This window comes from Talpa occidentalis, unplaced genomic scaffold, assembly GCF_014898055.3.
Source record: "Talpa occidentalis isolate TD23 unplaced genomic scaffold, MPIMG_talOcc4v2.1 talOcc4.13, whole genome shotgun sequence".
Lineage (NCBI taxonomy): Eukaryota > Metazoa > Chordata > Mammalia > Eulipotyphla > Talpidae > Talpa > Talpa occidentalis.
Window position 1 is genome coordinate 64,414,189 of NW_023601322.1, and position 14,923 is coordinate 64,429,111.

Below are 14,923 nucleotides of genomic sequence, written 5' to 3' on the forward strand. Positions count from 1 at the left end.
CAGGTCAGCGGAATGGGTAGGAGGCATTTACAAACTTATTTCCCTCTTTTTCTCCCTGAGTTATTCATTTCCCCAGTTCCCCTGCCCTTGTAAATAAAACTTTTATCAACCTTACGTGTGTCTGCAGCTTAGCATTAATAAGTCCCTTTTAAGCGTGTGGGTGAGGACCTACAGTCAGGCAACCCCATTTTATATCAGGGTTTGCCCTATAACAGTAGTGTATGCAGCCCGGGACAGCCCAAAACTCCAGCAAGGCCGCCCTGCTCCAGGGCCGCTCCCTGGAGCCTCAGCCTGGCTTTGTCTTCTAGAAGGGCACAACCCACCAGTCTGACAACCTCAGCGCAGGCCTGGTCTGAGCAGGCAGCTGGTGTTTTCTTTTGAATATGGTAATGAATTCGAAACTGGACCAATCTGATTGGACCTTGACCCGCGCCAGTCAGACAGCTGGACCAATCAGGCTTGAGAGGCAGCAATATAAGCCAGGGATCCAGCGGCCTAGGCTCATTCAGGAATTAGCCCTCAGACTCGGCGGGGCTTCCTCCTGAGAGACCTTCACAGAGCTGTGGGGAGACTTCGCTGCGCCCCCTGGAGAGAACAGGAACTTCCTGGGCTGGTGGAGTATGGCGAGTTGGTGGGGGACACACTGTGGTGGGAGCACCTGATGTGACTACCCAATGTTACCTCAGTTAAAAAAATAAATTAATTAAAAAAAAAAAAAAAGAACTTTGAGGACCTTGCTAGGCCTCTGAGCCCTCCGCATCTGAGCTCTGCTTCAAACTGCAGCCTAGCCCTGCTCCTGCCTCCGCCCCTGCCTCTGGCTGTGGCACCTGCCTGCTGACGGGCACCGTCCTCTGTGCCCACTGGCAGGTGCCAGGCGGCGTAAAGGGCTCTGCTTGCTCTCAAAGAGCTGTAAGGCGAGTGCTCGTACCCGCCCCGTGGGCGCCGCTGACCGCATCCCGCCGCCTGTGGGAGCTGCTCGGCTCCTCCGCTCCTCACACCTGGTGCTGTGGCCTCTGGCGCCAGCAGCCCGGCCTTTGGACAGGTGGTGCTGGCTGCTGTGGTGCCACCTCGGCCTGCTGCTTGTCCGCGGCTGCCCGCTCCAGGCGCTCGTGAAGGGCCTGCGCCATCTTGCACCCGCGGCCTTTGTTTAGGACGGCTGGATGCGGAGGACACTGTTGAGGTGAGACCCTCTCCTTTCCCTCAGCCTCCCGTTTGTTAATAAAGCCCCTTGTCGTGCGCCCTGAACCTCTGGTGTCTTGCAATTGTGAGTGTGTGCGGAGAACCCACAGTGAGCTGCCCCCCTGCTAGGCGCTGTTTGAGTTAACGCTGCTTTACTGGCAGCTACGTTGGTTGAGGAGCGAGCAGCCACCCCACAGGACCTACGTATTAATGTGCATATAATAAAGGACAGAAGCATTCATCTTCTCTTGAGGTTGTCAAAATGACAAGACTTAGACTGAGAATCACGCTGTCTCTGCTGTGTAGCTGGAGGCAGTCAGCGTGGAGAGGCTATTACTAGTGAGGGGCACAGCATCTAGGTCTCAACTTTATAGTTGAGAACCAGTAATTTTATTTTTATTTATTTTTATTTTAAAAATTTTTTTCTTTAAAGATTTATTTATTTATGCATACGAGAGCTGGGGTACAGGCCAGAGATGCGGGGGCTTGGGGGGATGAGAGGATTCACCAGAGACAGAGGGGAAACAGAACAGGCAGACTGACTGAAATACACTGCTGAGGGGAGCAGCGAGTGAGACAGGAGAGGTATGCTGCGCCCTGTGGGTTGCTGCCTGGCTGGCCCAGGATCAAACTTGTTCTGCAGAGGCTGTGGATTGCTTCATAGTGAGGTGCTTAACCCTTTGCGCCACCAGGGAGGCCCAATAATTTTATTTTTATTAAGTTAGTTCTATTTTTGTACTTCGGATATAAATATGGCTTAGATGTGTGTGTTTAAATAAAAATATGTATTAATTAGGAAAAAAATGAAAAGAAAATTCTCTTTTAGCTTTCGTCCTGTTTGTTAATAATGTGGATACATGGATTCATGTATAAGTGTACAGAACATTTCTCTCATCATAAGAAGGCGTCAGAACCTTCATGTTAATATTTTTGTTTTGTTTTGTAACTTGTTCTCATCACTTTTTCAGCTGCGAAATAATTCTCATCTATCAAGTGCGAATTCCAAAATAAGTTAGGAGATGTGTCTTTTTTTTTCTGCTCTTGTAGCATTTTGAATATCTCTCTCATTGACTTTGTGGTAGTGCTATTTATTGTCAACCCACAGACAATTCCATCCTTCTTTCTCTTAAGTGAACCTCACTTCTGTTAAAGTTCTGGGTGGTGCTGTGAGCCAGGAGAGTTTGGTACCTGCCATAACCCCAGGGAGAGAATTTTGATTGGCTCCAACCATACTTGGAAACTCATCTCCTGTTATTAAAGATGTTGACTTAGGAATAAGCACATAACCCATTTGTGCCTAATGAGAAATAAGGGGAAGTCTCTGAAAGGTTATTGGAAAAGGTTTTTCCACCTAGATTAAAACAGATCCACTCCCTGGCTTTGGATAGAGTAGTGTGAAGAAGTGATGCTTAGACATCATAAAGGCCATATATGACAAGCCAACAGCCAGTATCATTCTCAATGGCGAAAAGCTGAAAGCATTCCCATTAAGATCTGGAACAAGACAAGGACGTCCACTCTCACCACTGCTTTTCAATATAATACTGGAAGTCCTAGCCAGAGCAATAAGACAAGAGAAGGACATACAAGGAATCCAAATAGGAAAAGAAGAAGTCAAACTATCACTATTTGCAGATGATATGATAATATACATAGAGAACCCCCAAAACTCCGTAGAAAAACTAATTCAACTAATCAATCAGTTCAGTAAAGTGGCAGGATACAATCTCAACACGCAAAAATCAGTAGCCTTCCTATACACAAGCAATAAATCTGAAGAAGAAGAAATAAAAAAAAAAATCCCTTTTACTATCGAAACAAAAAAAAATCAAATACTTGGGAATAAATCTAACAAAAGAGGTAAAGGACCTATACAAAGAAAACTATAAAACACTGTTTAAAGAAATAGAAGAAGATACAAAGAAATGGAAAGACATCCCCTACTCATGGATTGGAAGAATAAACATTATTAAAATGGCCATCCTACCAAAAGCAATATACAGATTCAATGCTATCCCAATAAAAATTTCAATGTCAATCTTCAAAGAAATAGAACAATTATTGATGAAATTCATATGGAACCACAAAAAACCCCGAAAAGCCAAAGCTGTCCTGAAAAAAAAAAAGGGAATGGAGGCATCACACTCTCAGACTTCAAACTGTACTACAAAGCCATAATCATCAAAACTGCATGGTATTGGAACAAGAACAGACACACAGACCAATGGAATCAAGTAGAAAATCCAGAAATAAACCCACAGATTTATGGTCAACTAATCTTTGACAAAGGAGCAAAGAATATGCATTGGAGCAAAGAAAGTTTGTTCAATAAATGGTGCTGGGAAAACTGGGTCGCTACATGCAAAAGAATGAAGCTTGACTACTACCTCACACCATACACAAAAACCAACTCAAAATGGATTAAAGAACTAAACATAAGACCTGAAACCATAAAATACATAGAAGGAAATATAGGCGAAACACTCCATTATATGCACATCAAAGACATCTTTACAGACACATCACCCAAAGCAGTGATAGTGAAGGCAAAGATCAACGGCTGAACTTCATCAAATTAAAGAGCTTCTGTACAGCAAAAGAGACTGTAACAAAAACAAAGAGAAACCCCACCAACTGGGAGAACATTTTTGCACACAATGCTAATGATAAAGAACTGATCACAAAAATCTACAAAGAGCTGATGAGACTCAACAAAAACAAAGAAAATAATCCAGTCAAAAAATGGGCAGAAGATTAAAAAGAAATTTCTCTGAAGAGGAAATGCAAATGGCCAACAGGCATATGAAAAAATGTTCAACATCACTTGTAATCAGGGAAATGCAATTCAAAACTACCATGAGATACTGTCTTACACCAGTGAGAATGGCACATATTAAAAAAAACTAGTAACAACAAATGTTGGCGAGATTGTGGAGTAAAAGGAACTCTCCTGCACTGTTGGTGGGAGTGCAAACTGGTCCAACCACTATGGAGAGCTGTGTGGAGATTTCTTGACCCACTAAACATAGAGCTTCCATTTGATCCAGCAATTCCACTCCTAGGTATTTACCCAAAGGACACAGAAACATCAATTCCAAAGAGCACCTGCACCCCTATTTTATAGCAGCACTATTTACAATAGCTAAGCTTTGGAAACAGCCCAAATGCCCAAAATTAGATGACTGGATCAAGAAGATGTGGTACATATACACCATGGAATATGACTCAGCATTCAAAAAAGGTAAACACATGCAATTTGCAGCAACATGGATGGCGCTGGAAGGGATCCTGCTCATCGAAATAAGCCAGAAAGAAAAAGAAAAATACCGGATGGTCTCACTCATAGCAGGAATCTAGAAAACTTAAATAAGGGACCACAAAAAAGAATAACTATAAGAAAGAAAATATCAAAATCAACAAATAACTATGGGGAGTGGGGGGTGGGGAAAGGAGGGCTTGGGGTCAAAATAAGGGGGTTGTAATTGTATGGGGAATATAAAAATAAAATTTAAATTAAAAAAAAAAAAATGAAGTGATGCTTAGAGTTGCAGCAGGTCTTTTGTAACCATGAGGGGATGAGCCTGAAAATAAGAGACATGTTAAGGATGAGAACAGAAATATGGAAAACACTTGGTCCTTGACAATGCTTTTATGCCTCAGAATTAGAGCCACGTCTAGAATTTCCTACCCCTGGCATTCTCATTCTATAAAATATTAGTTATGCTACATGAGTCCATGTACAGTTGTGCAAGTTTTGCCCTGTGCAAGGTGTCCTGCAGCTCTTTGCTCACCATATTGTGTGTTTCGATGTAAATTGTGTTTGGTTAGAGAATGAGGAATCTTTTTCTAATTTTCACATAGCACAGAATTAGCTAGTAGAAGTCCTGCTTTAAGTACTTCCATGCAATGAAAGTATCCTAATTTGATACATCATTCATCATAGTTTCTTCTAGTTGCTGTAACTTGTATGTCACTAATTAAACTAGATAAACTCCAAGAGGGTCAGGAATAATAGTATGTATCAATCCATCCTATGCAGCTGGCATATAAGTAGATAATAATAAATAATTGATGACCATAAAGGATAGGAATTCTTTTATTATCCAATTAGAGTCATCTCAGGCTATGCTTATAAGATGTCAAACATGTGGATACTTGAGAATATATGGGTAGTATTTCATCTTAATCTGGATGTTTTGGCATCAAGTAATGTAACTCCAAGGTTAGCCTGTGAAAATTGGACACACTTATTCTTTTATTCTCAGATGTGGTGAGATACTAAACTGTCATGTAGATGAGTGATGACTGTTTAACACACTGTCATCCTAACTCTTAGGGAATTTCCTGCAGGAGAGCAGCAGGCGGCCAAGGGTCCTTTGGGAAATCTTTCCTCATTTCAAACATTAAGTGCATGACAAGATGTGTGCTATAGAAGGCATAGATTCTGAAGACAATTCACAAAAGGAAATTGGCAGCTAAAATCAGAATTCCTTCATGGGATCAGAAACATCTGACTGATGTTTAGGTATCAGAATAATTGCTGACTTTTCTCTCTTTTGTTACATTTGAGCATTTCCTCTCTAGACCCTCAATTCACAGATTGGCTGCATAACTGAAAAGTAACAAGAGGTCTAATTAAAGAATGGAAACCACGCTCATCATTCCTAATTGTCTTGTTATACTTTCCCTGTTCTAAGGGTATTTTGATTTAAAATTCTTATTTAGGCATATTTGAAGACAAAAACTTTTTAAAATCACATTTGAGGCCAAAAGTATATAGGGTTTAGATTTATTGGATTATCACATTATATTCCTTATTTGAGTCTTGAAATCTGTTCTAAAAGAATTTAAGTTCAAGTTTTCAACAAGTTAGAGTTCAAAAAATAAGGGAAATAATATAGGATTCTATCAATATGAGGACATTTATCTACTTCAAATGATGTCCCACTAACTCATAGATATAATACAAGAGAAAAGCTTGCTTCAGTTATGGGTTCATCATGTGTTCAAGCAATGTCACTAGACTTTTTCATGGTAGTGACTCAATTCCCAGGTTCCTCATGATAACAAAATGGTTTCAACTGCTCCAGGTTCTTTATTCTCAAGTTCTTGTTTTTGAAAAGAGAAACTGGGCCTCCCCTAATGGCGCAGGCAGTTGAGCTCTGCGCTGTGAAGCTGTCCGCAGCCTCTGCAGTGCGGGTTCCATCCTGGCCCTCCGGGGAGGGTCCCACATGGCCCAGCAGACCTCTCCTGTCTCGCCCGTTGCTCCCCTCAGCATTGTATTTCAGTCAGTCTGCCTGTTCTGTTTCCTGGTCTCGCTCTGGTGAATCTCACCCTCTCGTGCATCTGGCCTGTACCCTGGTTCTTGCATAAATAAAAAATAAAAATCTAAAAAAAAAAAAACAAAAGAGAGAGAAACTGTCTCTTTCCAAGTGTTCCCAGTCAAAATTTCATTGCATCTCATGGGTCTGGTAGTTTCATGTGCTCATTGCTGAATCAGTCACCATGGTAGTGGAAAGAGGTATGGATTAGCTTAAGTCCTTTATTCCATACTTGAGTTAAAGAAGAAGCACTTAACATCCTAAGATAGGGGAAGGGGAAATCCCAAACTCAAATTAGTGGACTTAGCCAGAAAAAGCAGTGATGGATTTGGAGAAAGTAAATAATGAATGTGCACTATTTTATTTTATTTTATTTCATTAAATTACTTTAAGGTTTAACAAAAACCAAGAGGATTAGACTATCATAGTATATATAGGTTGGCTCAGTAATTGTTGATTGATGAAGGAATGAAGAAATAAATTATTTAAAAATGTGTCACACCCAAACCATGCAATCTCCAAACTCCATAGAAAGTAGCAATTTTTCTGTGTGGCCTCCTTGAAGTCCCTGCTTCATTTGTTGTAAGATGAGGGCCTAAGATAAGAGACCCAGAGCAGAGTGTTCCCTGGGTCTTTTCAACTTCACTTCTTTTATACCCTAGAGGAAGTGAGTAACTGATTTTTAGTGATCTCCTTTACAAATTCTGTATAGACTTGACCATGTAATGTGGAACACTTAATACCTAGGGCTTTATTGTTGACCTTTGGGGCTCCAAACTTCAGGAAGAACATCTTATTAACATTCTGTTATGTATATTTAACACATCCACCCTTATAGAAGAAAAAAGCACACATATGTAACCGGGTCATATTTTATATAGAGCTTTGAGTTTCTGTTTTCACTCTAATATTCTGTGAGTATCTTCAGAACACTGAGCTTTCACCGAAAAACAAATCTTAGTGACTGCATAGTACTCCATTGTATTGCTCTACAACAGCTTACTTAACCAATGCTCTAATATTGGACAGTTAAATTGGATTAGGTTGTTTCCAATTTGTAGTCACTAGAATAAATACTTTCACACAATCTTTGATTTATAATATTGACCCAAAGGGGGTGGACTTATCTTGAGGGATTTTGTGATAGTTTCTGTTGCTGCTTATGATGGTTTATATTATGTGCCAGCTTGACTGGGCTAAGAGATGCCCAGGTGAGGATGACTGATTAAAGAGATGCAACCTCACCAGTGTGGGTGGTGTCATCTGATCCCTTGCCAGAATGGAATGGAACAACAAGATGAAGAAAGATATTCTCTGTTTCTTTTGGAGCTGGACATCTATTTCTCCCTGCCCAAGACATCAGAGCTTCTCAGACTTAATTTTATTATACAAATGACTTTCCCAGGACTATCCAGGCTCCATAGCTCGCAGATTGCAGATTGCAGGAATTCTCTGCCTGCATACCTATGTGAATCAATTCCCATAATAAATATACTTTTATCCTTTTCTCCATTGCTGTATCTATGTCTTTATCTGTCTAGGCTATTGCTTCTGTCTCTCTGGAGAACCTTGGCTGACACATCACCACAAAAATTCAAGATGGCTGTAATGTCTTAAAACAACACTCATTTATTATTTCACAGTTCTGTAGTCCAATGGACTTGCCTGACTTCTCTGCTTTGAGTCTCAAAAAGCCAGAATTAAGTTATTAGTAAGGTTGGTTTCCTTCTGGAAACTCTAAGGGAGAAGCTATTTCTAGCTCCCTGGTGTGTTAACAGAGTTCAATTCCATGCAGCTGCAGGACTTTATCCTTGCTTCTTGCTGGCTGTCAGCCAGGGCCTCCCTTAGCAACTGAGTTCTCTTTGCAGTCCTTGCAAAGAGCCTGTTGTATCTCAAAACTAGCAATTGTGTTGAATCTTCTCACACTGGTGAAACTCCCTGCCTTGTCGTTGGATTTCAAGAATTCCCGTAATTAAATTGGGCCCACATGATGGTATACTTTCCCAATGTAAACCAACTGATTAGGAGTTTTAATTACCTTGCAATGTTCCTTTTGTCATGTTAGAAGAAAAAGCCATGGAGACCCATATCCTACCTTCTAGATTAAATGTGTTACCTTTCAGAATGTTTGTGTTTTTTACACTGCCACCAACACCACTTGAGAATTTATTTCACTTCCCTTATGCTTGGTTTTATTATTAAAGTAATACAAATTACAATAACAAACTTCACATTTGATAGGTGAAAATGTATCTCAATGTTGCTTACATTATTAATGGAGTGGGCATTTTGGGAAACAGTCACCCAAATCAGGGCAGTTACACAGAGATCCATACAGATGTGGGTCCAGGGTTGGGAGTCTAATGTGTTTCCTTCTCTGTTCCGCAGCCTGAGAGAGGAGGAGCAGCTCAAAATTGTAGAGGGGAGCCTGAACAGGTGTGCGGCAGCTGAATCAATCAGGGAGTAATCACCATGGATGGTAAGACGTTCACCAGGACAGCTTGCATGATTCCTGGTGTATGTTTTGATACACACCCCACAATTTAGCATTTTGTGCCAAATGTGCCATGATATATTTCATAGATTATTTATTTCCCACTAAAAAAGAAAAAAAAAAAAAGATGCCAGATTCAGGTTGCTTTCAAAACAAAGGATGTGGCGAACCAAAAAAGTTAAACTGCAGGGTGACTGTCAAGGAAGAAAAAAGAAACACATTCTGGAGCCAAGGCACAGCAGGGCTTGTTGATGGACTGTCATAAACCCAGTAATATAAACACATGCATTGAAGTAAAGTCCTGTATTTCATGAAAGAAAAAAAATTGTGATAGCATCTTGGTACTCAATTCCAAGAGAATAGGAAACTTTGACTTTTATCTACACATGTAGTTAGGCAAGCATTTGGCTCAAATGACCTGGATTAGGTAACACAAAGACTGTGAATTCAAAGCCTTTCCTTTCACTTTGTTTGTATGAACAAAGTAAATGGAAAACTTGGCCAAGGTTGTTATATTAAACTCTGCTGATAAATTGTCTGAAATATCAGACCAAGTTTCCTCACATGGAGATTATGTGCATACTTTGCTTTTTAGCAATCCACAATTTGCATTCTCGTAACTAATTCATGCAGTTTTCCTTTGGCTCCTTAATTTGACTTTATTTAGGAAAAAGAGAAAGAAAAGTGTGTGCAAGAAAAGTGTGTAAAATACTGGTCACTCTGGTGAGGGTGGGTATTAACTGAAAGGGGACTTCTGGAGGGCAGATAATCTTCTTTTCCCCAAACCAAGTGCTAATTACACATTCATGTTCAGTTTTGAACCTGTGCACTTATGCATTTATGACATATGCATAATTGAATATTTCAAAAGAAGTGTGCATGGAAATGGTGGCATATTAAATTTAAGAATATTTTTAAGACATTGGAAAATCTTTAAAATTATAGGTTGTCATAGAAAGGACTTAGTGCCATCAATTCCAGAGGTGACATAATTGTGGTCTATATACCAGGTTCAAACTTACGGAAGTGTTTGTCCCATGGATTTAAGCAAAAAATTAATATGTACCATTAAAAATTTGAGGAATTTGCATAAAAATCCAGATTTCAGGCTCCCTTTCAAAAATCAATCAATTAGATCTTATGGCACTGGGTTTATATTACCACATGGCAACAATCCTGTAGAACAAAATAGAAGCTGTCTTCTATACAAAGACTTGAGTGTTCCACTCTGCCACAGTCTCTAGCATTCCCTTTGGCCTCTCTGACAATATTTGTGATCTCTGCTGCCTACCAGTCAATCTGGTTAAATGTACAATTATTGATATTCTTGTGGAAAATTATCGTGGGTCACATAGACCAAGAAACTGGGTGGTTTTTTGACATGGAATGAGGTTTGGTTTACAAAGGCCACAGTGAAGTATGGATTGGCCATTATATGGTTAACCACATTAAGGAAAACAGTCTGAAATGAGAACTGAGTTCATTGATATGTTTGATATATACATTGTAAATGTATATGAGGACTTCTTCACAGCTCACGATCCATATGTCCTGAAGACCACTAGGTGCTGCTTTTGAACTAAAATCAGAAGAATGAATTCCAAATGAATGCAACACATATGTTTGGAACAACCATAAAAATAGATTTTCAGGTTGCAGCTGTAGTCCTTTTATTAATCATAGCTCCAGTCCCTGGGATATAAGCCTCACTTAAAAATGAAGTGAGGCAAGACTTGGAATTGTTGTTTTTTATGTTGGAGCAGCTATGAGCTGCCTGCCCACACAGCTCACTTAAGAAGAGGCAAACTGAATTGGGATTGTGCAAAGAGCATCTTGGTGGAATCAAATGCAGACTTTCGCCTCACCCCTTGGAATCAGGAATCCAGGGACACAACTGGAAAATGCATATGGGTCCTCCTTGTGGGTAACACCAGAAAGGGAATTATAGCTTCAGGGTGTGAGGATGGCGCTACACATGTTGGTCATCAACGTTCTTGCCACAACTGTTTCCCAAATCATGTTTCTTGCTGATGTATGAACAGGTCCCAGTCATGCTATCTTGTTTACAAAAAGGGTGGGTGTTAGAATTGAGCAGATGCCTGCAGATGTAACTGGAAATATTCTCAATCCTATGAGTCCCAGAACTTGTCTGAGTTTGGCAGCTGTTTTAGAGCTGACGATATCTTCAAAGTCTGTCTGTATGGCTTTGGTATTCCTGTCTTATCTTGGTTTTAAAATATTATGGATTTATACATTTTTTTTTTTTTTTTTACTTATTAGAGACCAGTTACAATTTTAAGTCTAAATTAGGCCTTCTCTAAGTGGTTCTGGGGTTTGAAAACATGGGAGTGACCTGCAAGACACCTGAAAAGAATTTGATCTTGTTTTGTCTGCCCATTGTTTGAGCATCCTCACTGAGGGGGATGGAAAAAGCCTTCATCTGAAAAAAAAAAAAAATTCTTATAACTGGAGAGGTTGAATAGTGAAGTGTTGATGCTTTTACATTCCTTAGGTTATCTAGATGCCATTGCACAGAGCACTTGCTCATGGCCACAAGGCCAGTTAGAGGCAGGAACAAGGCTAGAACCCCAAACCTTGAGTTAAATGGGGATTCCCTTTATCAAGTTCAGTAGAGAATTAAAACAATCTAAATTATTTGTTCCGAAAACCATTTGGAGTATGTCAACAGATGACAAATATTTCTACACAAAGTGAATTATTTCTATCTATCAAAATACGTTTGCAAACATGTACATCTTTGATGTCAAGTATATGAGAGCACTGGCTTTTTTTCTTTGTGTTTTTATGTTTGGATCAAGTGCCCACCCTTTGTATTAACCCAGCGTCAAAAACATTTTAACTCTGGGCCTCCCTGGTGGCGCAGTGGTTGAGCGCTGGGTTGCGAAGCTGCCCGCAGCCTCTGCAGCGCCGGTTCGATCCCTGGCTGCTCCCTGGCCACCAGAGGAGGGTCCCACATGGCGCGCAGACCCCTCCTGCCGCCCGCTGCTCCCCTCAGCAGTGTACTTGGGTCCATTTGCCTGCTCTGCTCCCAGCTGTGGCTCTGGTGAATTCTCTCACCCTCCCGCACTTCTGATTGTACCCAGTGCTTGTATAAATACATAAATTTAAAAAAATAATAAGGGCCTCCCCGGTGGCGCAGCGGTAGAGCGCTGGGTTGTGAAGCCACCCGCGGCCTCTGCGGCGCCGGTTCAATCCCCGGCTGCTCCCTGGCCACCGGAGGAGGGTCCCACATGGCGCACAGACCTCTCCTGCCGCCCGCTGCTCCCCTCAGCAGTGTACTTCGGTCTTCTGCCTGCTCTGCTCCCAGCTGTGGCTCTGGTGAATTCTCTCACCCTCCCGCGCTTCTGACTGTACCCAGTGCATGTATAAACAAAACAAACAAACAAGCAAACAAATAAATAAAGAAAAACATGCCTCTATTAAAAAAAATAAAAAAATAAAAAATAATAACTAAATTAAAAAAAAATTAACTCTACCCTCCATTATTGTACTTCTCGCCCTTTACTTAAAAAGTCTGTTTATTTGTCTCTGTCGCACTAGGTTGTTGGCACTAAGGGCCAATAGTACAGTGGTAGCTGGGTCTGGGTCAGCTTCTTACAAAAACCAGTGATCAGATTTTCAGGAATTTTGCAGGCGAGTTCACAAGTTGGACAGCTTGAAATCAGCTGTGGGTGAAGTATTTACAACACAAAAATTGGCAAATGAACATTTTCCACCTCCACAGAGTCAGTTTTCAATATTTACCAGCATCCCTTTCTAGACAGAGACCTTATTTTCTGACTCCCCATTATACCCTCAGTTGTATCCTCAATTATGCATAGCAGGTAGTCAGTAAATGAATGATGCTTGAATGAATGGGTGAACAAATGAAAGTTTGTCTCTGTTTCCAGTCCTGATTTCCTATAGTTCATTGAGGAGGGGCATTGTATGGGGCTTTTTTTTCTTGCAAAGATTATAGTTCCTGGGAGAAACTGAAAGTCCTTAGCCCTTGGGGACAAGTGAACCTGGGTTTGGATCCCAGCTCTCTCATTAGCAGCTTTGAACTGTAGGCAAGTTATCTTTCCTCTCAGAGTCTCTGACACTTTTCCTCTTCTATAAAAAAGGTAAAGTAATAAAACTTGCGGTGTTATAATAAAGCTTAGAGATGATATGTTATAAGGCACCATGCCTAGCACAGCCTCTCTGCTAAGTTACTTCCTTGGACTCAAATCTCAAATACTATGCCCATTTCCCTACAGGAACCAGATATTCCCCATCACAAATCAAGCTTTCATATATTCAGGGCACCTATGATTATCTCAGGTTATTTGTTTAATAATTTATTATTTGCTTTTTTGTAAAGAAATTAATTCTGAAGATCACAATCTCCACCTGTCTGCTCTGCTATTCTCTCCCCTTTGCCTTGAATAGTGTTTGACATACACAGTAACCCTCAGTGAGTATCACTCGAATGAGTAAATGAACAAATGAGTGCAAGTTATAGTCTTACTAGATTATCATCTATAGCAGGGGTCAGAAATGATAGTCTATAGGCTAATCCATCCTGCCACATGTTTGGGAAAATTAAATTTTATTGAGTCACAGTCATGCTCATTCATTGATGAATTGCTCTGGTGGTTTTTACAATCAAACAATAAAGTTGAGCAATTGCAACAGAGACTGAATGGTTTGGAGAGCCAAAAATAATTTCTATCTGGCTCTTTAGAATAAAAGTAAAAAGAAAAAATTGCATAGCCCTGATCTGTAAAAGCATCCCTTAGAAGTACAAATTTAAAGCTCAGAAAATTGAGGCATTTTCTTAGCATCACTAAATAAATTGGTGATGACAAGGGAAGGGAAATGGGTCTCATGACATTGAAGCATAACACCCCAAGACCTAAGATGATGAGAAAGGCATCAACCATGCCCTTTCTTCAGGAAAAGCATTTTCTCAACTCTCCTGAGCAGATGAATATCACTATTATTTCTACTTATCTCAATGCAGATCTCCTTCTCTTTGAGCCTGGATGATAATTATATTTTTCCATCGTTTTTTTTTATCACTGGCATCAGGAAAATACAGGGAGCTTCCAAAAGAGGGGGTGAGGTTTGAGATGGCAGCAGCATTGCAAAAATATGCCCGGCTGGGCTCCAAGCTCTCATCCTGACAGCAGTATCTAATTATTGCACTAAACTTTGAGAAACCCGATATTATGCAAATAAACTCCAGCTGCATTTTATGACAGCACATATAATTTTTATAAAAAATTTAAAATCCTTTTTATATGGAAAAAATCTCTTACAGTATTTTGAATTAACCAAAAGATACAGTCTAATAGAGTCTAATAGCTTAATTCAGTACAAATGTTGGAATATACTGCAATGCTCTTTCAGATAAAGAAAGGATTCTTATCTTTGTGTCTGTGATGAAGGACAATATTTTCTGCAGCTTGCTGTTTGGTGACAGTGGGTGGACTGTCAAATTGTTATGGTGCTGGGGTGGTAATATTGGTGAGGGTTCCACTTTCCAATGCATCACTTTTTCTTGACTTGAAAGTTAAGGAGTAACAAGTAAGCCTGCTAAGGAAATCTACAGATGTGTTCTAGAAAGAGATTTGGAGATGTTTTACTAAGATTGGCACCCAGGGAGCAATGTGTAAAGACACTATGAAGATGCTGTGGAGGGAGACCACAGGAGGGAGACCTGTGGAGTGAGAGGGATGGTATCTATAAGTATTCACCAGGTGTCAGATTCTGTTTTAAGTACTGTGCATGTATTCATCCATTTAATTCACATAATAAACATATGGAGTAGGTTTTTCTAGTATCCTTATCTGATAGGTGAGAAAATGGAGACACCAAATAGTTTTCAAAAATTTTTACTAATGTCCCATAGCTAGAAGGTGGCAAATTTTGAGTTTAAGCCCAG

At 40.2% G+C, this 14,923-nt stretch overlaps 1 long non-coding RNA gene across 3 annotated transcripts in view; it reads left to right on the plus strand.

Annotated features, from left to right (window-relative positions):
• Positions 1–1,119: 1,119 nt before the first annotated feature.
• LOC129145619 (uncharacterized) overlaps positions 1,120–14,923 on the plus strand; it is a 649,656-nt gene continuing 635,852 nt past the window's right edge. For all 3 annotated transcript variants that reach the window (XR_008551418.1, XR_008551419.1, XR_008551420.1), the window contains exons 1-2: positions 1,120–1,180; positions 8,889–8,979. This is a non-coding gene — a long non-coding RNA (uncharacterized LOC129145619). The remainder of the gene's footprint in view (positions 1,181–8,888; positions 8,980–14,923) is intronic.